The sequence below is a fragment of the Pan paniscus genome, chromosome 1, assembly GCF_029289425.2.
Source record: "Pan paniscus chromosome 1, NHGRI_mPanPan1-v2.0_pri, whole genome shotgun sequence".
NCBI lineage: Eukaryota > Metazoa > Chordata > Mammalia > Primates > Hominidae > Pan > Pan paniscus.
The window spans coordinates 153158488-153186215 of NC_073249.2; the positions used below are offsets into that span (position 1 = coordinate 153158488).

Below are 27728 nucleotides of genomic sequence, written 5' to 3' on the forward strand. Positions count from 1 at the left end.
TCTCTTCCTTTGTCAACTGATCATAGGGGACTCTCCATGAGGCTGTAAGTGCAGGCTGGAAAAGAGAAGACAGTGTAGCTGGAATGGGGACCATGAACATTTGAGCCACTTCTTCCTGTAACTTACTTGTGCCTTCAGGGCCTGCTCAGGTCTGCTCACATAGATATCACTTCCATCTGAGGAGGAAGTACTGCTATTTATGCCCAATTATGGCTTGGGTGGGTGAAATATTACCCAGTTTATGATGGGCATGGTAACTTGTTAACCCATAGTCAAGTGCTCAGTTTCTGTTAAGGCCTAGTAACAGACCAAGAGCTGTCTCTCAAAAGGAAAGTAGTTATCTATAATTAGTGGTAGGATCTTACTTCAAAATCCCAAAGGCTTGCACTGGGATTCACCTCTAGGAACCTGCCAAAGCTCCACACAACATATCTGTCTGCCACTGACACCTGAAATTCCACTGGATCTGTTGGTTCATATGACCCAAGTGGCAGAGCAGCTTGCACAGTAAGCTGGACTTTTTACAATGAGCTTTCTCCTTTGGATTCCCCTTAAAACTAGCAGCTTTGCAGATCACTCTGTAAATGGCCTACGGTAACATCCCTAAATGAGAACTATGTTGTATCCAAAGTCCAAAGAGGCTCAGTAAACATTGTGCTTCTTTTTCAGTTGAGGGAGAAGTCAACTGCAACAAGTTATCATTCAGCTTAGAAGGGATATTTCAAGATGCTCCATACCACTGGACTCCTAGAACTTTCACGAGGTAGAAGACCCCTGAATTTTAGTTGGATTTATTTCCCACCCTCTGACATACAGTGCCTTATCAATAAGTCTAAAGTAGTTACTTCTTGCTCTCTAGGTTCAGTCAGCATAATATCATCAATGAAATGAACCAGTGTTTGATATCTTATGAAAGAAAAAGGTAATCAAGATCCCTGTGAACAAAATTACGACATAAAACTAGAGTGTTGACATACCCCTCAAATAGGACAGTGAAGATGTATTGCTAGACTTGCCATCTTAACACAAACTGCTTCTGGTGAACTTTAGGGATAGGTATGGAAAAGAAGGTATTTGCCAGATTAATAGCTCTATACCAGGTACCAAGCAATGTGTTAATTTTCTCAAGCAATGAAACTATTTATGGTACAGCAGCTGCATTTGGAAGCACCACATGGTCAAGCTTGTAACAATCCACTGTTATTCATCAATATTAATCTGTCTTCAGCACAGGCCAAATCAGAGAGTTGAACAAAGATGTGGTAGAAATTGCCCACCCTGCATCTTTTAAGTCCTTGAAGGTGGCACTAATCTCAGCAATCTCTCTAGGAATTTAATATTGTTTTTGATTTACTATTTTCTTAGGTAGAGTCAGTTCTAATGGCTTTTACTTGACCCTCCACACTATAATAGCCCTCACTCCACAGATCAGGGAACTGATGTGAGAATTCTGCCTCTGCTAAGTATTTCTATTCCAATTATACTTATGGAACTGGGGAAATAACTACATGATGGATTTTCAAACCCACTTTACCCAGTATGTGATGAACATGAGGTAAAGCTTCATAAGCCCATATTCTGACTGAATGGCCACAATAATGTTTTTGTTATTCTAGAATCAGTGTCAGTTCAGAGCCAACGTTAAGTAGTCTCCCAAAGGCCCAATTATTTCTTTTTCTCCAATATACAGTTATGCTTATAAAAGGCCATAGATCCTTTTTGATTCCTTCGGAAAAGCCTGGCAGAAAGATTAACAGTATACATTTTGTGTAGTATACCAGGGTCTTTCCTCAAGGGAACTTGACCTCCCCTGTACTCAAAGGGTTCTGGGTCTGTAACCTGACTCAAGTCTGGACATTGATGGAGGATCAAGTAAGAATTTAGTAGATTTCCTATCAATTTCACTTCTGGAAACTCTATGATCAATTAGTCTGCATGAGCCATACCATTCTGATTGCTTCATTGACTCTGCAGTCTATAATGGTAACCACTCCCGCATTGCCTTTGGCAGTTGAATGCTGCCTTTTGGCTGCTGCCACCCTGAGGTCCAATTACTCCTGTTGCATTCAGGTTTCCCAATTGAGTGGCTGCAGTTCCCACTGAAAGGTCTGGCCTGCAGAGAATAATGATCATGAAGCTCTTCAAGGATGCAGGGCTTCTATCATAATGTTATTTCTCATAATATTCATAATAAATATGTCTTCTAGACCTTCCCACTGTGAGCGAGTATCTTAAATGACAAATCTACTCTAACATTCCAGTTTCCTAAAGGCTTTGAACTTTGAATCCTTTCCCCTCTACATTAAACTAAGGAAGATTAGGCTCGCTCTTTTCTTTCTGTCTTTCTTCTTTCTTTCTGTCTTTCTTTCTTTCTTCCTTCCTTTCCATCTTCCTTTTTTTTTTTTTTTTTTTTTTTGCCATAGTCTCACTCTGTTGCTAGGCTGGAGTGCAGTGGCAAGATCTAGGCTCACTGCAACCTGCGACTCCCTGATTCAAGCGATTCTCCTGCCTCAGACTCCTGAGTAGCTGGGATTACAGGCACATGCCACCATGCCCAGCTAATTTTTGTATTTTTAGTAGAGACAGCGTTTCACCATGTTGGCCAGGATCTCCTGACCTCGTGATCAGCCCTCCTGGGCCTCCCAAAGTGCTGGGATTACAGGCGTGAGCCATCATGCCCGGCTAAGATTAGACATTTCTAATTCACTCATTGGAGATCATCTTTTGATCCATGTTTCAGCCCACAAACCAAATAAACTATTACAGCCCTTTTTAAATTCTCTGAGCTACGTCGTTAAATGTAAAATCTCTGCATAGTGAGCCAATATAAGTAAATTCAGCACGATTCAACTTTATGTTCCTTTCATCATTATTCTAAATCCTTCGCTTACATTCCCATACGGGTACCCTGGATTTCTATCTGTATAAATTGGAAAAATCTAGAGCTTCTGGAGTGTCACAAACCTTCTCATGGGTCACACTTGCACCTCACCTTGAGGGGTCTGCTGGGTTTTGAGTTTAGTTATAAGCCCAGAAGCAAAAATTTGTGGTGGACATAGGTACTGAGGAGGAGCTGTATGTTTTGATTGGCAGTTGCCTCAAGGGAGGCCATTTCTGTTTCCTTGGGAAATAAAGGGTTAATCCCCTCAGATGGATGTGCAAAGACTTTCATTTGGATTCAAATGCCAGGAAATACCAAGAAAAACAGAGTCATCTACACTATGGGGGTACAATTAGAAAATCAAGTCTTTGTGAAATTCTATAGGAAAAATGAAGCAGTTTCTTTAATATATAACTCCCTAGGAACATCAAGAGAATGATAATGAAACCATAAAGATTTTAAAAGACTTAAATCTAATTATATTATATTTACTTTGTACTCTAATTCAAACTATCCACATGCACCCACTCATACCCACACTCACACAAATATATGTGTATTCTTTGTCTGTGTGCGTGTGAGTATGTACTTATCTTTCCAGAGATAAGCGTATGTACCTACATGTCTATCTATCTATCTGTCTATCTATCTATCTATCTATCTATCTTTTAACATTTATCTATCTAGAGATTGAAAAAGAGAGGAGACAGAATGTAACACACAAAAATAGACTGCAGAAAGAAAAATGTGTTATATATGAGTGAATTGGAATTTGGAGAAGATTCTGGCTATTTAATGATATTGAGAATTGTTGTTACATATTTGTAGCTATGGTGATGGTGTTGTGATTGTTTATAAGTCTTTAGATAGATAGATAAATAGATAGATAGATAGATGGATGACTGGAGAATATATGGATTAAATCATATATCTGGAAAGTAAGGGAGTGGTGGATGGCCTTTGCAGTAGTTCTTAAGCAGGATCAATTTTATCCTTCAGAGCAGCGGTCCCCAATCTTTTTGGCACCAGACACCAGTTTTGTGGAAGATAATTTTTCCACAGATGGGGTTGGAGGTGATGGGTTTGGGATGAAACTGTTTCACCTCAGATGATCATGCATGAGATTCTCATAAAGACTGTGCAACCTAGATCCCTCATATGTGCAGTTCACAATAGGGTTTGCCATCTTGTGAGAATGTAATGGCACCATTGTTTTTGACAGGAGGCAGAGCTCAGGCAGCAATGCTGGCTTGCCCACTGCTCACCTCCTGCTGTGCTGCCCAGTTTCTGACAGGCCATGGACTGGTACCAGTCCATGGCTCGGGGGTTGAGAAGCCCTGTTTCAGAGAACATATGGCAAGATCTGGATATATTTTTTATTGTGATGGCTGGGAGTCAGATGCCACTGACATCTAGGAAAAGAGGCCAAGGATACTGCTAAATTTTCTAAAATATTCCTAAATGCACAGGACAGCACTTCCCCAAAATAACTATTTGGTCTAAAATGTCAACACTGCTGAAGTTCAGAAACAAGTGGTTATAAGTAAAAATAATTTTGTTTACTTTTACATATGCTTAAATTATTACATAATGAATTGTAAAAATGAATAAAAATAAAAAGAGGTGACATTTTTAGTTTAATTATGTCAGATAACAGTGATTGGAAGGATGTTCAAATGTGACCAAGAGGATTAACCCTCAGTAGAATTAAGACAGGGAAATGTGTCAGTTTTGAAGTCAGTTTAAGATACATACTAATCAAACAGTAAAACAATGTTTTTATTACTAAGAGAAAAACCAAGCCAAAAATATTTTTAAGCTAGAGAACTTTGGAGATACAGGGGCTCCTATGATAAGTAAACCTTATAAATGCAAATCTGAATTTTAAAATGAGATGTTTTAGAGAGTGATGATTCACTTAATAAAAAAAGTCTTTTAAAAGGACTCACTGTACAATTTCCTTAAATAAATCTTTCTCCTGAATTAATTTGAATTGATTTACACATATTTGACTAAAATGCAAATTTTCTAGAACTTGCGTGGAGTGTGAATAGAGTGTAACCAAAACACTAGTTTTAAAATATGTTTAGTTATGTGCTTAAAATGTTCGGTAAGAAAACACTTGGATACCTTTAATAAGATCTTTAGTTAGAAGCTGCTTTATAGTTGATCTTAAGTAATGTAATGCTTTTAAAATGCAAAATTTAGTTAATTAAATTCCTTTTATGTCAACTAAAGGCCCTAGAAAGGAGGAGTAACTTAGAAAATTTAGGAAGATAGGAGCAATATGAAAAAAAAATTCAACAGTTACTTATTGCCAGAGTCTTAGGAGAGATGCAAGTGGCAGCATGAATCATATTTCTCTGTTCTGTTCTGATAAAGAGTGATATAGAGGAGGAAAAAGACTGGGCGAGAAAAAAGGAAATTTGCCATTCTGCTCTGTAAAGAATGTACATGAATGGGGGCAAAATTTGCAGCTCAGTGCTGCAGTCAAAAGAAGACAGGATAGTGCCATGGACCAGGACAGTGGTAACGTAGGATCAAGAAATGGTGATTCAGCGCGTATTTTAAAAGTTAATACGTTAGTGCTGGCTTATGAATTGAGTAAGGAGTTTAGAAGAAAAACAAGAGCTATGGAAGACTCTAAGTTTTGGGGCCTGACTACCTGAAGAAATTGTTCAATTTATTGGAAACCTGAGAGAAGAAAAATTTACACGGAGAAAAAGTATTCTGTTCTGGCCAAATAACATGTGAGATGCCTTTTAGATATGAGATGGAGATGTGAGAACACAATTGGACACATGGGTATATGAGTATGCAGCTCAGAATAAAGATTCAGACTAGACATAGAAATTTAGAAATCATCAGAGCAGACGTAGTATTTTTTTAATCGGATTGGATGAGTTTATTTAGGTATCTGAATGTACGTGAGAAGACAGGAATTGAGAGAAGTGAAACACTCTCTGAGAAGTTTGCAAGAGGAGCAGAAGCTGGTAATGAGACATTGAATAGGCTGCTCTTGAGGTAAAAAGCTGTTGTTAGATATATTGTATCCTAGAGTCAAGTGAAGAGAATACTTTAAGAAGGAAAGAATGATCATTTCCATCACCTGTGTATAATAGTTCCAGATAGGATGTCAGACCATCAACAGAGTATTGTGGAAAACACTAGTCAGTATTGCATTAGCCATAATAGTGGTGCTGTGGAGTCACCTCCATTTAGATTGAATTGGATTGGTTTCAAGACAGAATGCAGTAAAAAGAGAGAGAAAGAATGAGGTACTTATTTTTGTAGTGATATTTTATGGCATGCTAAATATGCTTTTAAAAATAGAACTACTAAGTAAATGGGTAAAATACAAAGAACAAAATAATAAAACATTTTGATGAGTTTATACAAAAGGAATTTTTAAAATATATATATGCAATCAGGAATATTAGGAAATAGGTAAATGCCAAAATTATTTTTTGTTTCCTTAATGATATTATTATTCAGACATTTAGGTGTTTCATAAACAAAAGCTGTAAGTATAATTGTGATTGTCCTATGCGCTGAGTGTTTCTATAATTTTAGAAGAATTCTACAGGGAAACTAACAAGGACTGCTCTAGTCAGTGTCCTCCATTTAGAATATTTTCCATTGGAAAGTCTGTCACAGGTATGTGTTTTATTTACTATCTTACTCTGTTGTCAGGACAAGAATATATACTATACGATTCCTCAAGGATCTAGAACCAGAAATACCATTTGACCCAGCAATACCATTACTGGTACATACCCAAAGGATTATAAATCATTCTACTATAAAGACACATGCACACGTATGTTTATTGCAGCACTATTCACAATAGCAAAGACTTGGAACCAACCCAAATGCCCATCAACGATAGACTGGATAAAGAAAATGTGGTACATATATACCGTGGAATACTATGCAGCCATAAAAGAGGATGAGTTCATGTCCTTTGCAGGTACTTGGATGAAAGTGGAAACCATCATTCTCAGCAAACTAACACAGGAACAGAAAACCAAACACCACATGTTCACACTCCCAAGTGGGAGTTGAACTATGAGAACACATAGACACAGAGAGGGGAACATCACACAACAGGACCTGTCAGGGATGGGAGACTAGGGGAGGGATAGCATTAGGAGAAATACCTAATGTAGATGATGGTTTGATGGGTGCAGCAAACCACCATGGCACATTTATACCTATGTAACAAACCTGCATATTCTGCACATATATCCCAGGACTTAAAGTATAATAAAAAAGATACATGTTTATTAAAATATATCTCATCTTTAGAGCTTACTGTGGAAAACAACACTGATTTGGTTGATTACTCCTATTCCAGTTCACATAGGCTGAAATTACACATAGATTTTAGAATGAATGACCCTAGAAAGGGGCGCCTGTCTTGGGAAAGAGGACTTTGAAGAGAGAGGTGTAAAGTTGTGACTCCAGATGAATTCAAGCGTAGGTATATTCCTCCATCATCTTCAGAGATTGAACTTGTACCTCCTGTTTCACAGAAGAAGTTATAACATTTTGTTATTATTTCTCTTGTTACCACAAAGCCAGATATCATGGGAGTATGTATGTGAATCTCAGAGACTCAATTTATGATGTTCCCCAGATTCACTTTGTTTCACAGTTAATTGCTAAATAGTTAAGTTCCTGGCCCCAAACCTCTTGCCCAACGGAAAGTCATGTTCCATCATATAATACTGCCACTTGTCTCTGCTAGCCTCAAGATTATGATTAATGTCTCGCTTCCCTTGGCCCCAACATAATGAGGAGCTTTAGGACTTAGGAGCCCAGGCCAGGAATAAACAGATCTCAAGAGGCTCTGGCTCCTTCCACCACTCTGGACTTAGGTAAAGCCTCACACATCAGAGCTTGGTTATGACTTCCAGAGCAGCTTGCTGGAGTGTCTAGTTGACACAACCTGAAAGGTTTTTTTTGTAGGCTTTGTTAATGCATGTGGTCAATTTTTGGCCACTGAGAAAGAGGAGACAAGGTCAGGAAATCTGAAGATAAATTATTTTCCTTTCTTTCCCCAGGAAACTTTTGCAAAGCAGCATGGCTCTGAACAACCTTACCTGTTTCATGTGATTAAGTCACTGTTATATTTTCTTGTGGAGGTTTGAATAGTTTTGAAATATATATCCTGTATTTGATTTACCTTCTTCCCTCTCTCACCTTTGCTGCCTTAGTAATGTACCTCCCAATAAATCTCAAGCTCTATATGAAATCATTTTTAGTCTATCTTTTATAAGAAAAATATATTGAGACAAAGGCCTTGATAAAGACCTGAAAAATGCTTTGGCCACACTTAAAAAAATTCAAAAGTATTTCATTATGGTAAATGATTTTAATTGCCAAAATGGAAAAAAGGTAAATATGTTTTATATTCATTTTTATTTTAAAAAGACATTGAACTTTTGCTGAAATAGAAGGTTAAATATCCAAAAATATATCCTAACATGAATCCTTTATTCTTGGAACTTTCAGTCTAATGACCAGAGGTTAGTTAGGATCTATTGAAAATGTAATCCATCTCCCCAGAGAAACCACACGTTGAACGACACAATATAGAAGGGTGAGAAGTTATAACTACAATGACATAAACATTCTGGATGATGGAAATAGGCTGTGAGACTACACATCTTTCTAAACTGTAGAAAGCTTGGTAATAATCAGAAATTAATGATGTAGTAGCATTAAGAAGTATTTGAAAATACACATACAAGAGCTGTCAATTTTAGAAGTTGTCAATTTGTAAATTGTAATTTTGCTAGAATACCCCTAACAGAAGGGCAGAGTCCCTGAGTTCAGCAAAAGGTCTTGGAGCTGGGTGAATGATGGATCAGTCTAAGCTTGTTATGTTATTTTCCTATGAACTTAAAGGTTACTTAATAATAGTCGGTGGAGCTCAACTGGAAACTAGATGTATTCACGAATTCTGTTTGGACATTCAGATCTACTCTTTAACCTTCTCTGACTTGCTGTGTACCCCAAGAGGATAATCTATAAGAATTACCTCCATGACCTTTCTTGTTCTCTCTCTGGATACCAGTTATATTAAACTACTCCAGAGTACTGGCTGGAGACTGGAGGAAAGGAGTAAACCTACTCCCTGTGGATATGCCATAAATAGGCTGGATCTTTTGAGGAAAGATCGCTCCACACATCTCTCTCTCTTTCTGTCTACAGATTTTGGTAATCTTTCCCTCTTGGTGTTCTACTATTACTAACTTTAGGCACTGCACTAGCCCTATGTTGTGGTTATGAAAGTACTTTTATAAACAGTACATTAAATAAGCTCTTCTCATATTACTCGATTTGAATGTCCCATCTATCTGCTTTTGTGACTCTCATACACAGAATTATGGAGGACAGATACTGGTCTTTTCTTTATGAAGTGCATTTTCTCTCCCTTTTGCAAAAATTACATCAAAAGAAAAGAATTGCTTTTTCCAAATGAATTGTCCAATCAATAACATAGTTAGCAAACCTATTTGTTTCTTCCTGTATGTAAAATGGGTTACTAATCACAGTGAGTCAGCAGGCAGACATTGCTCTTTTCATCAAGTGAAGTAGAAGTCACAATCTAGAAGATGATGCAATAATGCCAGAAAGATAACAACTAATTACAATTCTCAAAGAGGCAAATAAGTACTCTATTTTTATAAAACTATTATAAGTGTATTAAACGAGCAAATTATGTAGTTTAAGAAGTAGAAGTGAATCCACTGAGAGCAATGATTTGGATAGGCCTGAACTTAAACCAAGTTGTCACCTCTATTCAAATCCCATTCAGATTGCTCAGACAGAGCTCTATATAGAGGCCAATGTCAGAGGAAGAAGATATGACAAAAAGAGTAAAGAGACTCTAAAAAAATAGATAAATGGATAAAATAATGATGAAAGATATAAATTCATTGAGCACCATTGTAATTATATAACATTGTGAAATGTCCCAAATTTTAGGTTAGTAAAAGGAGTTGATATTTACTGCTACAATTGTTTTACCTAATAACTACTTTTCAACTCCCTTCATCAGTAGTAAAGGTAAAATAATTAATTCAATAGTCAATATTTTCTTAAGCATTTACTATGAAGGTCTGGTACTGTGCTAAGTGCTGAATAAAATAAATAAAATAAAATAAAATAAAGCTGAATACGACATTGCACTTGCTCTCAAAGAGTTTATAATATAATGGAGAATACAGATCAATAGTAAGTCGATTTCAATACTAAGGGTCAAGTACTAAATGGAGAATTATAGTATATATGGGAATACATAGGAAAGTCATCTACTTTTAATTTAGAGAACTGAATTAAGAAAGATGTTCCAAAAGAAATGTTTAAGTAGAAGTCCAAGAATGAAGAGTGATTAACTGAGCAAGAGAATTGCAAAAAGCTCTGGACATGAGCAGGGATTTAGGAAAAATTAGAAGTAACTAGAGCATAGTGTATGGATTTTTTTTTTTTTTTTTTTTTGAGACGGAGTCTCGCTCTGTCGCCCAGGCTGGAGTGCAGTGGCGCGATCTCGGCTCACTGCAAGCTCCGCCTCCCGGGTTCACGCCATTCTCCTGCCTCAGCCTCCCGAGTAGCTGGGACTACAGGCGCCCGCCATCACGCCCGGCTAATTTTTTGTATTTTTAGTAGAGACGGGGTTTCACCGTGTTAGCCAGGATGGTCTCGATCTCCTGACCTCGTGATCCGCCCGCCTCGGCCTCCCAAAGTGCTGGGATTACAGGCGTGAGCCACCGCGCCCGGCCAGTGTATGGATTTTTAAGTGAAGTTGAATATGACTAGAGTTAGGTGTAAAGCTGGAGAATTAGCCAGGAATTGATCATCAAGGGCTATATTTTCCCTAGTTGGGACTTTACATTCCAGACAAGCCACTGGAGGATTTTAATCTGTGGAGCGTTATTTTGCTTTGCTTCTTAAGCCGGACTAGACCCAATTTTTAGGAATGTACAATGGAAGACAACAGAATTAATAGATCACACATTTGTTCCTTCATCAGTTGATCGCTTTTTACATCAAATCTATGTGTATGTATACAATAATAAGAAAATTCGATATGTAATATTTATATTTTTCAATTCTACCAAAATTTCAGAAACTAATTTTTAAAATGCAACAGTGTCTTATCTGGTAACCAAAAGGTTGCATTAAACAAATTTTATTCTTGAAACAAATATTAAAAGTTGTCACATAATATCTGCATGAATTTTTATGCAGAAAAACAAGACTTGAAGGAAATGTCTCCCTCATTAGAAGAGTAATAACTTTTATTTCAGATCAGCAGTTGAGAGCAAAGTCTCTGGTTTCTGGATTTAAACTTCACTCTGCAACTTACTGTTTATATGTTTGTGGGCCAGTTATTTATCCTCCCTGGTTCTTATCTTCTTATCCACAAGAGCAGAAAATAACATCATTCATATCAGATTTGGTGAGAATTAAGTGAGATAATACATATAAAATACTTGGCTCAATGCCAGTAACATTGTAAGGACTCTATAAATATGAGTGAAGACTTTTGAGCCCACTTGACTATAGTCACATATTTTTTGTCTTCTGCCTTTACGGATTCTTGTTTAGTGAAGTTGAGAATCAATCAGAAGAACTTGAGGAGATAGAAAGAACTTATATATTCCAAGGTTAATGCACCTATATACTCGAAGTTTAGTATTATCAACCTGTTTCTCTTACAAGATTAAATTAATTCAATATTACCTTTAATTTTGAAAAATTTGGAAGTTGGTATGACTAAGGAACCTGATAACTTGGATAAGCTCTAGAATTAATGGAGGAAAATGACTTTCTTATTTTTCTCCTATACTCTGATCCCAGATCCCTAGAGCCATTCTCAGGACAGAAATCTGTACATAACTAATACTGGGTATTTTTTTTTTCTGTAGGATGCTATATGTTGCATTTCTTGGAAACCTGACTATGGCATGAGAGTTAAAAGATGAGGAATCCCAGTGCAGACCATTAGTTCTTGGTGAGGAAACAGATAATTCACAGTGGACTGCTAGTGGCCTTTTCTTGACATCTTTCACCTCCCTTATTAGAGAAGGTAAGATTTTGAAGGACGTTGGACCTTTTCCTGAAACCTCTAACATTCACTTTAGGAGAGGGCAGGTTCTCTCAGCATGCCATCTTTGAAGCACCAAAACACACAGCAATGGAGTACAAAGCTTGTTATTTTATCATCTGGGCAGAGAGAATGAATAATGGGCAGCTGACTGTGGGGTGTAACAGTGCGAACTATGAAGAGACCAAAATATTTCTCTCCAGAAACCTGAAAGCTTCACTTTGAGTTCTACCTGAGAGGAAAAATGCCAATACATTTACACTATCATTAAAATAGCATATGATTATTATGGTGATCTTTCTGTTCAGTGTAGATGAAAAAAGAATAAAAAGAAAACCAGTTATCCTCAGAGGCATAATATTTTTAGTTGTACTGAAAGGTGAACTTCCTGTCATTAAATATCAATAGATACAGCCAAGAAGATAAAAATAGATTTACCTTTACATTACTAGGGCAGGAACTAAAAACACTAATGAAAAAGAGCTGCCTGGTCTAATTAGCCACAGCACAATGCCATGCAAGGGGCAGAGCCAGACAAGCTGTCTCTGCAAAATCACTGACTGTTAGACACACCAGTGAAGTCTTTCTTTATGTCTAACTTGTAACAATATAAAAGGATTTACATTTCATCTTCTCATTGCCACATCCACACTGTCTTCTCACAAGGCAAGCTGTCTCTTTGTTTTCTTTCATATAAGTTGGGAAATAATATACGAACATTGCCAAGGGAGACCTATCGAAGTTTTAATAATCCTCCTTACCGAAGAGGGACTCCCTGGGTCAAGGAAATAAATTTTCTGCAGACGCTGAGCCTAAATTTCTTTGGAGGCCAGCTTTCTAGGCTCCTTTCATTCTTAGCCATCCTCCCTCCTTCATACTTCTGTCCTTTCATTCCTTCATCTCCCTTTCATTTTCTCTTCCTTCTTGCTTCCTTCCCCCAAGAGGACCTTCCTTGTTCTCTCTCTGGATTCTAGTTATGTTAATGCCTGGGCCTAATATTTTCTGTGACACTTTAACCATTATTGTTACTAGGGGTTCCCAGTTACCGTAAAAGGTGGGGTCTTTTATGTTTGGTGTTGTGAAGCCAGTATATGAAATGGGAAAGGAGCATTGAGAAGTGCAGGCTTTATTTGATGGTCATAAAATGGAGAAGTGGGAGAGTGGCCCACCAATCAACTTCTTGGCTCCTGAGAACCAGGAAGTTACAGATATAGGATAACTTTAATGAAGGGGTTGGGAATTGAAAGCAAAGGCAGGAATACTTACGCTTTTCTTAGGAAGGGATAAAGATTTTCCTGGAATCAAGGAGGGTTGAAGATTTCCCTGGAATCAAGGAGCCCCTTTTCTGCCCTTTTTTGGTCTCTTCTTGTCATTGTCATGGTGATTTTCAACTTTCATGGTACTGGCTGGACTGTCATTTAATATGGAAATTGGATTACAAAGAAGCCAGTGTTTCTTCAGAGTTCAAGCAAGCTTCCATCATGGATTTTCCCATCTTTCACTGGTTTAGTCCTAAGAGGCAACTTCTGACCACAGATATCCTGTTTCCTAAAAATAAGCAGAGTTAACACCGAGTAGGAATTCAGCTATATCACATAGATATTGATTGGGCCAAAACAAGCAGCGTAGGAGTCAGCTAAGTCACATAGGCACTCCAATGGGTAACAGTGTGAGGCACATGCTGCATATTACATACGTGTGAACAGATGGGCACGTGGGCAGAGCATAATGACCTATGATTTACAGAAAGAAAAGATAAAGACATTTCCAAAGTCAAAGCACAGGGTATTGGCTTTGTCTTTCAAAATAAATATTTGTTATAATAGCACAGTGTCCACTAAAGAATGACAAAGTTCATAAATTTGGAAAGGAGAGCTTTATTTCTTACAAGAGGGTGCAGCCTGCAGGATGGCCATTCTGACAGGCTGAGAACCATAGCCTGTGGCCAGAAGCCAGAAACATACTTTGAGGGAGGGGTAAAGGGAATAGAAATTTATACTGAGAAGGAAAGCCAAATACACATATTTAATAAACTACAGGAGGAGTCCTGATATTTATGAGAGGAGAAATGTGCACAATTGAGCTTCATGCCTCTTCAGGGGTTCCATGTACAAAAAATCAGTGGCATTGGCATGATTCAAGGGTGGAATTTTCAACTCCCTGACATGAAAAGGTGAAATAGAAGACACGAAAACCCTTGGCCAGAACAACCAATGGTTAATGGTCTCTCATCAGGAAGAAATGGTGGTCACTAGCTTTGTTGAAACTCCAAAAGGGAAGGCCGGCAGTCAGGCGGTTGGTTGATGGCAAGGATGGAGTCTTTTGAAAGGGCTGTTTTCTGTTTGGCCCTTAGGGAAGAAAGCCTAATGGTAGTTAGCAAGGGAGAGGTTATAACAGGCATGTCTGACCTTTCATCCTGTCATGGCTGAGAACTTAGTTTCCAAAGTTTTCCTGGTGACCCCTTGGCCAAGAGGGGAGATTTCAGTCAGTTGAGGGGCTTAGGATTTTGTTTCTATTTCTAAATAGTATAACTTCAACTAAACATCAGGGATTTTAAAACATTTCAAAGACTTCCTGAACTCTTTATGGTTTTGCTATACAGTCACATGCTGCATAACATTTTAGCCAATGAGGGACCACACGTTTGACGGTGGTCCCATAAGATCATAATGGAGCTGAAAAATTTCTATTGCCTGGTGACATCAGAGTCATTGTAATGTTTTAGTACAATGCATTACTCACATGTTTGCCTGACTGTGATGATTTTGGTGTCAACAAACCTATTATGCTATCAGTCTTATAAAAGTATAGCACTTATGATTATGTACAGTACATAATACTTGACAATAGTAATAAACAACTAAGTTAAAGGTTTATGTATTTACTATACTATACTTTATATCATTATTTAAGAGTGTATTCCTTCTATTCATTAAAAAATAAGTTAACTGTTAAACAGTTTCAGGCAGGTCCTTCAGGAGACATTTCAAAAGAAGGAATTGTTATAATAGGAGATAACAACTCCATGTGTATTAATGCCCCTAAAGATCTACCTAAAGATGTGTAGGTAGAAGACAGTGATACCGATAATCCTGACCCTGTGTAGGCCTAGGCTACTGTGTGTGTTTGTGCCTTAGTTTTCAACAAAAAATCTAAACAGTAAAAAATAAAAATAAGAAAATTTAAAATAAAAACATTTAGAATAAGGATGTAAAGAAAGAAAATACTTTTGGACAGCTGTACAATGTATGTGTTTTAAAATGTATTATTACAGAAAAGGTAATAGGTTAAAAATAATTAAAAATTATATAAAGTAAAAAAGTTAAAATAAGCTAGGGCTCATTTATTATTTAACTCCAATAACTGGGGACTTCAACATCAATAATTGGGGATTTCAGCATTGGACAGATGATCTAGACAGAAAAATAAACAAAGAAATATCTGTTTTAATCTGCAATATAGACCAAATGGCCATAACAGACATTTACAGAACATTTCATCCAGCAGCTGCAGAATACACATTCTTCTCAACAGTACATGGAACATTTTCCGGGATAGACTATATGTTAGGCCATAAAACAAGTCTCAGCAAATTCAAAAAAAATGAAATCATAGTAAGTGTCTTTTCTGACTACAATAGAATACAATCAGAAATCAAAAACAAGAGGAACTTTGGAAATTATACAAATATATGAACATAAAACAATATGCTCCTGATTTACTGATGGGTCAATTAAAATATTAAGAAGAAAATCTAAAAAAAATGGGAACAAATGAAAATGGAAACATAGCATACCCAAACCTGTGGGACACAGCAAAAACAGTACTGAGAGGGATGTGTATAGTAATAAATGACCACATCCAAAAAATTGAGTCTTTAATGATGCATCTTAAAGAACTAGAAAAGCAAGAACAAATCAAACCCAAAATTAAATAAGGTAAGAAATAATAAATATCAAAGAAGAAATCAATAAAATTGAGGCTAAAAAAACTACAAAAGATCAGTGAAATGGAAAGTTTGTTTTTTAAGAGAGAAACAAAATCACAAACCTTTAATTAAACTAAGAAAAACAGACATGAGACCAAATAAATAAAATCAGAAATGAAAAAGTAGACATTATGACTGATACTAGAAAAATGCAAACTATCATCAGAGACTACTGTGATCAATTATATGGCAATAAATTGGAAGACCTGGAAGAAACGGATAAATTTCTGGACACATACAACCTAATACGATTGAACCATGACAAAATAGAAAACCTGAACAGATAAATAACAAGGAATGAGATAGAAGTAGTAATGAAAAAGCCTCCCACCAAAGAAAAGCCCAAGATCAGATGGCTACACTGCTGAATTATACCAACATTTAAAGAAGAACTAATACCAATTCTACTCAAGGTATTTTAACAAATTAAGTGAAGGCAATACTTCCAAACTCATTCTACAAGGCCACAATTACCCTGATAACAAAACCAAACAGAGACACAACTTACAAAGCAAACTACAGGTCAATATCGCTGATGAACATAAATGCAAAAATTCTCAACAAAATACCAGCAGACTGAATTAAACAATATATTAAAAAGATAATTGACTGTGGTTAAGTAGGATTCTTCCCAGCGACATAAAGATGGTTCAAAGTACATAAATCAATAAGACACATAACATTATTACTGAAGAGATAAAATTTTAAAAAATAAATTTAGTGTAGTCTAAGTGTACAGTGTTTACAAAGTCTACAGTAGTGTACAGTAATGTCCTTGGCCTTCACAGTCATTCAGTCATTAACTCACTGACTCACCCAGAGCAACTTTGAGTCCTGTAAACACTATTCATTGTAAATGCTCTATTCAGGTTTATCATTTTTTCTTTTATACCATATTTTTACTGTACCTCTTCTATATTTAAATATGTTGAGATACACAAATACTTACCATTGTATTACAATTGTCTATACTATTCAGTACAGTAACATGCTGTAAAGATTTGTAGCCTAGAAGCAATAGACTATACAATACATTCTAGGTGTAGAGTAGTCTACACCCTTTAGCTTTGTATGAGTACACTCTATGATGTTCACATAGAGATGAATTTGCCTGACGATGCATTTCTCTCTACAACATTGGAAATATGACTTTAATTTAGAAAGTTTACATATTTATACATTCACCTATAAGTGGCTCTTTACCTTGGAAAAAAAGAGGAGTCTGACATTTTGCTGGGGTGAGACGTGGGGGAAAAATAAGCGATGACCTGAAATTTCCAGAGTCATTTATATTTGAAAGCTCACAAATAATACAGAATAGAATCCCTTCTCCATTCCATCCCCCAAACCAGAAAGGTTTAATAATTTAGAAGTTCTAGGTTAATTTAATTATATTAGATAAATGCCTGGGGAGTCATATGTGTCCATTTGTGACTTGGCTATTACTTTATTTCTTGTTTCTTAGATGTAAGGTCTAGGGCAGAAATCTTTGCACATGTGACTCATTGAAGGAGGGCTCTCAAGGGAAACTCAAGTGATAGGGCAGGAGAAGAAGCTATGCAAAGATATGGTTTCAGGAGAAATGTAGCCCAGGTCTGATTATTTGGGGAGCTCTGGTAACTGAATTACACCACAGAGCTAAAGGTGCTAGACTCTTAAGGGCTTCACAAGTCAGGCATTGACTACTAGTAACTCTTGGAAGGGGATGGGGTCTAACCTGCTTCTCCCTGCAAGGTCATTCTCATCTGCCAAGGGCAAGTCTCCAGAGAATAGTGAAGACAGAAACAATGCAAAGGCTGAAGGATGTGCAAACCTGGCTTGCAAAGATCTGCATGGGCATCAACTGCATTTTCTATAGGAATACTTTCCTATTCTGTTTAACTCAACAATGATTGCACATTCAATATATTCAAGAAATAGTCTTAGCTGAAATTATTAAATAATATATGAATTCTAGCTTTGAGAAACCCCCAGTCTAGTAAATGAGACAAATATATACTCAACTATTCGACTCTAATCTGTGTTCCTTGAGGTCCTAATTTGTCTGTAAGTGAAATAAATCGTGTTCACATTAACAGTCTAAATTGCACTAACTTACGTGGTATCTGCACAGCCTCATCTATGTTTGCTCTGAGACATGTCAAGGGCTAAGTCACAAATAAGTCAGATCTACCCCTCTGGTCCCTTACTCAAGAGGGCATTTCATCAAATCTCACTGCTTTAAAACCCATTTAATGGCTTCCAAGTCTCTATTTTCAATTTGAACATCTCCCTTCAAATATAGACTCATACATCTTCTTTTGGATATAAAATAGGTTTCTAAAACTTAACTTTAAAGTGTAATCCCATTTGTGTTTCCACAGCTGCTTTTTCTGTAGTTTTCTCAATCTCAGTAAATGACAACTCCAAATTTCTAGATACTTGGATGAAAAAAATTATGTTAATCCTTGATTACTCTCTTTTTGTAATATTCACATCAGCAATACATGTCTGTTCAAACTTCTTTCCTAACTGCTCTCTTCTTGCTTTCTTGAGGCTGCCCATTCCCCACCCCCACCCCTGACCCCAAAACACATATTTTTTTACAGTCACCATTTCATATGAAGGTGAAAACAAATTCTTACAACAGCTTACATGGTGCTCTATGACTCTGTTAAACTAAAATATCTGCCAGAGTGAGCCATGGAGAATTCTTTGGAAAATAGCCTTTGGATTTAAAAAAAAAAAATAGTTTTGAACCCATTCTGCAGTCTGAACCTCATAAATTAGTGAGCAAGTGTTACAGCTAGAAAATTGGCAATGATTGAAGTATGGCCACATAATTAAAGTTATGGGGGTAACTATGATTACGTTTGTAGAAAATAAAGTCAGGAGATAAGGGGCCTAGCAAGAAATCTGAGAAACTTTAATTTGTGATGATTAAGTGAGGTTGGAAAGACTAGCTCAAGAAATGAAGAAGTAAATGACAGAGATCAAAAGAGTATAGTGTCATGAGAGCTCTGGGTTATGTAGATGAATCATATTTTTTAACCCCAGGAAGCTAGTATTAGACTTACATATGTGTAAATTAATTCAATGACTGATCCTGCACTGGACGTATTCTGCAATCATTGAAGTTTTTAAATATAGTTATAAAAGTTAAAATATTAATATCCCATGTTCTATGGCAATTATAAGGTTAAATATTTGTAATAATAATAGTGATTATTAGTGTCTTATCACATTTTATATCAATTTTGGGAGCTCTTATTTCTATGTTTCATCACTGTTTCTGTGAGAAATGTTTTAAACATGTCTAGTTATATGGCAATAATACTTATTTTCAAATAATCATGACTATTTTAGCATCCTTACATTTGCTATTAGGGAGAAAACAATGGTCATGCTATTTGGTCCATACAGCCTCTGATTTCTTGACCACTGAGTTGCATATTTTTACAATTTTTACTATTTAAGAAATCTTTGGAAATTTTTGATATACTATTTGGTATGAATAACCAATGAAATTCTAGTAAGATCTTTAAAATAAGGCTAATTGTACATATCTTATAGTTGCAATGAGGATTAAAAGAGATAATATATTATAACATATTTGATCAATAATAATTTGTTATGTTAGTGTAAATATTGCAAAGCTCATTATGTACTCTGTGATGAGCAAAGAGGTATCCGAGAATAAATAAATTGATATCTCCTTACTTAAGATGCTTTCATTTTAGTATTCTAAGACCAGAGAAATTTTAACATAAATTGGAATGCATTAAGTGAAAAATCCAGATAGTAAGCTCCTTAAGGACAAAACTCTCTCATATTTGCTATAACTTCTTCAGTGCCTAAAAATGGTACTCATCATGTACAATGCGCATAATTAATGCTTATTGAATACTTTACGGAGTATCAAATAAATGATAATCAACAAAATAGGTAGGTGAAAACAGATTGCACAATATAAAAACACGTTTGAACGTAAATAAAAGCATACCATGAATTTTCAAAGGAAGGAAAAATGACTTCTAAATAAGGAGAATCAATTAAGCATCAAGAAGTGGTATTTGGCCAGATTTTATAAATGAAATAAGTTTTAACAAGTGAAGATTAAGATTAACTTTTAGAATAGAGGAATGATGAAAGCAAAGATCAAATGGATTGTCAAATGCAAATATTCTAAAGTTTTACATGTATTACTAGTATACAATTTGATAGCTTTAATAGAGTTATTTTGGTGTAGATTTGGACCAGAACATGGTAGTCAATAATGTTTGCTAAATTCACAATTTAAAGGAGAGTTGTTTCTGAACAGTTGAGTAGACTGAGAACTATAAAACTATGCATTTGAAAAAGTAGCCATGCTGGTGCAGAAAGTTGATTTGATTAAAAGTTAAGACATTTTAAATTAGTCATATTGGATAATTAGAAAAATAACATTAACTAAATGTTGACTAAATAGGAGCTCTCACTCCCACTGGAAAACCTATTAAGAAAAAGGTTATAAACTATGGAGAAATGTTGGCTATTTGTCACTGTTTAAAGAACTACTGCATGACTGAAATGTTTAAAGAACTAAATATTTTTCCACAGTTGCAGCCACCTAGTGAGTTGCTAACAGTCAGACAAAGGCAACCTTAAGGAAACGTATTTATCATGACACCCCATGCAGTTTAAGCCATAAAGAGTTCAACTCCAAAATGGATATTTCCCCAGGCTGTGAAATTTTGTTTCAGAAAAAGCTCCCTAGGGGAATTAACTTTCTTTCTCTATTTAATTGACTTGATTTTATAGTTTTAGAGTTATTCAATGATTTTGGTGTTCAATAAACATTTATTAAATCTACATGTGCCTAATACAAGCCCAGACACTGTGGGAATAAGCAAGATGGGTTTTCACACTATTATAATAAATACTTAAAATACAAACATTACAACTACTCTTGACAGAGAACTCCAGAGGGACACTTTCTGATGATTTATACAGAAAGTATAAACATTTTCTTCATTATGTCCATTTTAATTGCAGTGAGAGAAACATATATAGGTGGCAATTAAACACAAAATTATGGCCTACATTACAATCTATTTACTTTCAAGATGAATTGAGTAGAAGATAAAATAACAGCATATTCTGCTCTAGCAATCTTCTTCATTGCTTTTCCAGGCTTTGCCAAGAAAGATTCTTACATAACTTTTATTTAATATATATGCTTATTGCAGGAAAGTGAAAAATACAGCAGAATATAAGTAGTAAGATAAATTACCTTCAATCTAACTTCACTAAAATAGCACTGTTAATACTTTATTTGGTTTCCTCTTTAAAAATGTATTGCTTAAGCTATTTGAACAATAGAAATAACAAAATACGAGAAACTACCCTTGTTTCCAATTTTTTTTGCATGATATAAAGAAATGAACAAAAGTCTTTTCCACCAACTCCAGTTCACCTTCAGAAGTAACCCCTCTTTAGAGATGGCTACAGCATTCCTGTATTTTAATTGGATTTTTTCATATCTTTCTCACTGTCTCTCTCATTCTCTGTCTTCTCTTGACCTATGTGCAAGTGTACATTTTGTTTCTTAATAATCATAATCATGGGATAATGCTATATGTAAGAATCTGTAACTTGCTATTTTTTAAATATGTGAATGATACATTATTTCAATGTATAAAATGTATATAGGTCCAACATCTTCTTTGCTGTGGCTGCATGGTTTTCTACAACAGAGATGCCTCACAATTTATTAACCAATTCTTTCACTGTTCAATATTTAGTTACCAATTTTTGTTATTACGAACAATAGTGCAATCAGTATACAAATGCACATTTTCTGGACTTGACAGTGAGATTGCTGAGCCTTAGTTTCTCTCTATTGACGATTTGAAACTATCCTGCAAAGATTTTATTTTTCTAGGTTTCTTTTATTCATTTATTCTACACTGTTAAGATCAGTTACGTGCAAGGCCCTATGCTAAATGCTGCCGATGCACTATTGATTAAAACATAATCTAAGCCAGTAAAGACTAGGGTAGGGAACTTGGGAATCTATGTAGGCAATTTTATGTATTATGGAAGATACTTTTTGGAAGAAAGTAGAAAAGCAACTAACTTAGTCAAGAGGGATGAAAGAACTTCTGGTGGAAACACTTATAATTAGAAATAGTGGGAGTTAGCCAAGTGAGACTGGACTGGGAGAAAAATAGTCTTACAAGAGTAAAAATATTTATAAAAGTGATGAAAGTTCAGGATTCCACCCTGACAATTTCTGGGCATGATGGGTACTTCTTTCCCTCTAATGGAAACCCTAGGCAGGCATAACCGATGCACCCTCCAAGTGGCAGTTCAGCCAAAAGAGGTTATTCAAATTTAATTGTGGCTGAGTTTTATAATAATGCTCTTGCCTCTCTTGCAATTGACTCTTATGGACAAATGTTCTAGGTGTGAATAGGAAATTATTGGAAAAACAGTGATCTTATAGCTACTGGAGAGGAACAGATTGATTTTGAGCTAGTGGAGTAGAGTAACCCTAGTATCTGAGGAGAGAATACCTTAGACCCTGGGAGGTATGGAAGAGAAAGAACCATTAATGATAATTTGTCTTTCAGAAGCTCTTTTGCCTTCACCCTTTCTAATAAAGGAAAATGCCTTGTGTGGCTCTCCCACACTGTGGCAAGCACCTTAAATGTAACTGACTGCTGGGTTGACTGCCATCCCCTCCCTACCCTCTCACCATGACATCATGACTCTGGTCTGACCATAATTTGATTGCCATTTCTCTTAATCTTACTAAGAAGTATATTGGAAACAGCCGGTTGACTCCAGCACCTCCCAAGAAAAATACCACTGGATATAGTACCTGCTCCCATCACTGTAGTCTTCTCTTCTCTCCATTTTTCCACAGAGTAGCCATCCCATCTGGTGACATGAACAAACAGGACAGGTTGAACCAACTATCTTCAAACATTCCCTCCAAAACAAGAACTAGACTAAAATATTCAAACTGAACTGGCAACTCTAAGGCATATCAGTTGGTTGAGAGGAGTGTTGGAAGAAATGTCAACCTGTCACCCAACTCATATCATTCCTATTTAGGGTGTCCCAACAAATGTAAGCAACAATTTCCTCCCATATGTAACTCCAGGACTGTGCTTCTTGTGTGGAAGCCAGACATTATCTTGCCATCTTCCCCAAAACACAGAAATTGGCACTTTAGGAATTGTCCCAGAGGCCTTCACTTATTTAAGGGAATGTCACCAGTAAACTTATATCCCTCCCATGACTGTGGAGGTCTCTCTAAAATGAAGTTGCCATTAGTTACTTGGGAGAAAACTTACAGGAAGAATAATTAGCTTATTATTTACATACTATAGTCAGTTATCTATACAATGTGAGTTCTCCCATTAGGAAAATATGTTGTAAAATTTGTCTCTGACTGTAGCTGAATTAATCCATGTACACTTTTATCCCTACATGGCATTCAATTCAGCATCAAAACACTGGCCAGGGTTATGATGAACAATAGACTTTCCCCAGAATTATTTCTTGCTGGTCAATGCAGAGTCTGTGCAACTGCTAACACATTCTGCTCTACCTTGGGCCGAGTGAAGGGGATAACACAAAAACCATAGAAAACTCAACACACAAACTGAAGAAAGAAAAAATGAAGCTAGATTTCTAAGTTAGATCCTGATGATTTGTGGAATGTATTAATCTGCTGGTGTCTGGGGACTTGGAAGGCCTGTTTGGAGCCAGTCCTACAGGTAGGCCTCATCCTGATGCTTGGAGCTCTGTGAATAGTTATCTATTAAGACAAATTAAGTTATCTATGAGACAAATACAGCAGGTTGAGTTCCAGTCTTTATTGGTCGGGTTAATCTAAGTGGACAATGGATTAGTGCACTTACAGGAAAATTCACTAGAAGCCAACAAAGTGGCTGGTTTCCTGAATAACATTGTTAGACTGTCTGGCATGACCCAAGGCCTCCAGGCATATAAAAATAATCCTATCATCCATGATATTCCAACGGCTTATAGTTTACCTCCTAGAAATCAAGGGCAAGGCCCATACTATTTTGGGGGCAAGATTAAATTCTTTACTACACAATATCCCACCTTACTTGGTGATTGATTCTTCTTCCTCATATGTAATACTCAGAAAAATTCATCATGTACTAATTAGTCATCTTTCCCATGTATGATACTTCTGGTGATGGGAAACTACTTCTAACGTGGATCCCTTTTATCTTTGGAAAATTTATTATTATTTATATTGAGACTTCATATAATACACGATACACATCTTTTTACATCCACTAAAAGTTTTGCATGTAATGGTTGTTCATTGAAATTATGTTAAATGAATTAGAGCATATATTGTATTTTACTGTACCATGATCCAAAGCCAAGTCTCACAAGTGATTGCAACCAGACATGTATTACAACAGGGAAATGTTTCAAAAGGGATGCTTCTGAAGTAAGCAAATGAGAAATGGAAGAATTTTTCTTATGAAGAAGAGAGAGAAATCCTAGAAACTAGAATGTTTTGCTGGCAGATGTATATCACAGCTTATGTGAACAACATGCTATAAGCTGTGTTCCATTGATAGCTGGAGAAGTGATAAATCTGAAGCAAGCCAAGTAAAATAAGATTGTGTGATCTCATGCTGCTTTCAAGGCAAAAAAGAATATATGACAGACAGCTGACCTTTCAAATATAGGGTAAAGAGTATATATTTCTTCTTATTGGTACTTGGTTAATGATTAAAGTTTGCTGAAAAAGAATATTTTTTCTCTGTGAACCCGATTTAGAAAAAATAAAATTAAGTGAGATTATAAAAAATGTCTTTGGCTTAACTAATATATTCACCTCTATTCACAGTCCAGTTGAAAAGCTATAAAGCATTTTAAGCTTTGAAATGATAAACTTGTAGCCTGACATTCAGGAACTTGAACAATGCACTTCATTTTCTCACTTCAGTTCACTTAGCAGATTTGATTTTGAAGCTAAGGAGCACATTTACAAAACACTTGCAGAAATATCCCAACATTAAAATGATTCCGTCTTTGAGGTTTCCATTATCTTTCAGAAGTTAACTTCGTTCCATATTTTAAATGTCCTAGTCTTTCTAGAATTGCCATGTTGTATTTTCTTGTTATTTGAGTGAGAGGGTTAAATTTGCAACTCATTCTAAGTAAAATCTAAGTTATAACCATGCAAAATTTACTTGTAAATCATCCCCTTAAACAGCCAAATAATTACAAACCCATTTGTACTATGTAAGAGCCATATGAACTACACGTATTGTAATCAAGACAAATTTTGCATAAATTAGACTGGTATGGTTCCAGTAAAATGTTTTAATAAACACTAAATGAGTTATTTGTGCCATAGCTTTGGAGAGAATTATGATTAAATAAATGGATCTTTTTTTTTTTTTTTTTTTTTTTGAGACGGAGTCTTGCTCTGTCACACAGGCTGGAGTGCAGTGGCGCGATCTCAGCTCACTGCAAACTCCGCCTCCCGGGTTCACGCCATTCTCCTGCTTCAGCCTCCCTAGTAGCTGGGACTACAGGCGCCCGCCACCACGCCCGGCTAATTTTTTTTTTGTATTTTTTAGGAGAGACGGGGTTTCACCGTGTTAGCCAGGATGTTCTCGCTCTTCTGACATTGTGATCGGCCCGCCTCGGCCTCCCAAAGTGCTGGGATTACAGGCGTGAGACACTGCGCCCGGCCAGTGGATCCATTTTTAATACAAATTGGCTAAACTGGTTTGTCAGTGCTCTGGACCTCTAAATGAAAAAGGGGCTTAAATTATTTAGTGGTTTTGATTCATTGGTGTTAACCTAAAGCTTATGACCATGACAAGGAAGAATAGTTCACAAAATGATGAATAACATTTTAAAATATTTATACATTTATTTTTAAGATAAATCCAAGTTACTGATGGATACAGTTTTAAAAATTATTTTTATATCTCACTATTAAAAAAAGTTTTCATCACCCAAATTCCAAAATTTCTACCCACTAGAAAAAAAAACTTTGCCACTTTTTTTTTCTTTGAGATGGAGTCTCACTCTGTCACTCAGGCTGGAGTGCAATGGCCCAATCTGGGCTCACTGCAACCTCTGCCTCCCAGGTTCAGGCAATTCTCTGGACTCAGCCTTCCGAGTAGATGGGATTATAGGCACCTGCAACCACGCCCAGCTAATTTTTGTATTTTTGGTAGAGATGGAGTTTCACCATGTTGGCCAGGCTGGTCTCAAACTCCTGACCTCAAGTGATCCATCCACCTCAGCCTCCCAAAGTGCTGGGGTAACAGGCATGAGCCACCACACCCGGCCCTTTGCCACTATTTTTTATTAAAATTGTTCTCGCAATTTTTGTAATTGTGATATTTTAGTTAGATATATACTTTTATTTCCTAGAATTATAGGAAGACCTAGGTTTTTTTTTTTTTTACTTATTACACACATACACACTATTCCTTCAACCTTTCTCTTAAGTTTATATCACCAATTTTGTTTATAGTAATATAAACAAAGCTTTTATTATATAATATATAATATAATATAAGCAAAGCTTATATTATAAATACTGTGTAAATATTTCCGCAGCTGAGTGAGGTAGTAGACTATGAGCTTATTTTATTTTTTGTACAAATATTATTTTTCTTAGAATTAATAACTGGAGCATTTTTTCTTTTGTTTAATACATATTGTTTGCTACTTCATCCTCAAAATCTGGCACAGAAACAATTCTCTGAGAAATATTTACTGAGTGCCTTTAAATTGCTAGGTACTTCTCTGAGAATCTGGAACCTAACAGTATCCTCATAAACAGCTCTCTGACTATTTGGAGCTCACAATCTGGCCAGTGAGACATATAGTAAACCATATTGTAACAAGGCACGTACTATCTACAACATTAGAAGTGCTAGAAGTTATGGGGGCAAAAGGTAGGGTAGGCTATGATGAATAGAAAGCAGAGTTCATAGGTGTCCTTGAAAAGCTGACATTAGAGAAGAGGTTTAAAGGACCTCCTTTACATCCTTGAAAGTAGTCAGAGCAAAGGACCCAATCTAGAAGCATGCCTGGCATGTTGGAGAAAAGTGTGGTAGGAACTGACAGAATGAGGAGTTGAGGAGTAGGAGATAAATTTAGGAAATGGGGTTTACATATGTGGGGACTTGTAAGTCACTGTTCAAACTTCGATTTTATTTTATGGGAAATAAGTTTTCAGGGTTTGAGCAGAGAAGTGATATTATTTGAGTTTTAAAAGAATGTGTTTCTAAAAGTCTTTTAAAAGCATTTTAAGAGGATTTGCTTGGCAGCTGGGTTGAGAATAGTGGGGACTATATTGGGAGGCAAACAGGGTGGAACAGAGAGAAGAGTTAGGAGGCAATTACAGGGAATCAGGTGAGATATTTGTTTTTTCTGTTGTTTACACATATCAGGAACTCTAAGGTTTTTGGACTTTTTAAAAATCATTATTGCCAGGGCTCTTGCCCTCATATAGCAGTCTGAATGGAAGTCCTAACGAATGTGCTTATCCTGGAATCTCCCTTAACCATCATCTGCAGGATGCCCTTTGCCTGTAATAAATATCCTGTATGTTATCCAAAGTCTTCCTCTTTATTCATGACTCTCTCCTTTTGGTGAAGCAAATTTTTAAATAAATTATTGAAAAATAACACAACAAAATTACTTTTTTGAGTATATGCAAGTCTGAAAATGTATTTATTGCAGCCTCACAA

General features: G+C 36.2%; 1 long non-coding RNA gene across 1 annotated transcript in view; it reads right to left on the minus strand.

The window, feature by feature from the left end:
• The window catches only part of LOC130541789 (uncharacterized), a 64096-nt gene that overhangs the window by 16143 nt on the left and 20225 nt on the right, over positions 1-27728 (minus strand). Inside the window, exons 2-3 of the long non-coding RNA XR_010109733.1 lie at positions 22832-22929; positions 13266-13547 (exon numbers count right to left, since the gene is read on the minus strand). This is a non-coding gene — a long non-coding RNA (uncharacterized LOC130541789). The remainder of the gene's footprint in view (positions 1-13265; positions 13548-22831; positions 22930-27728) is intronic.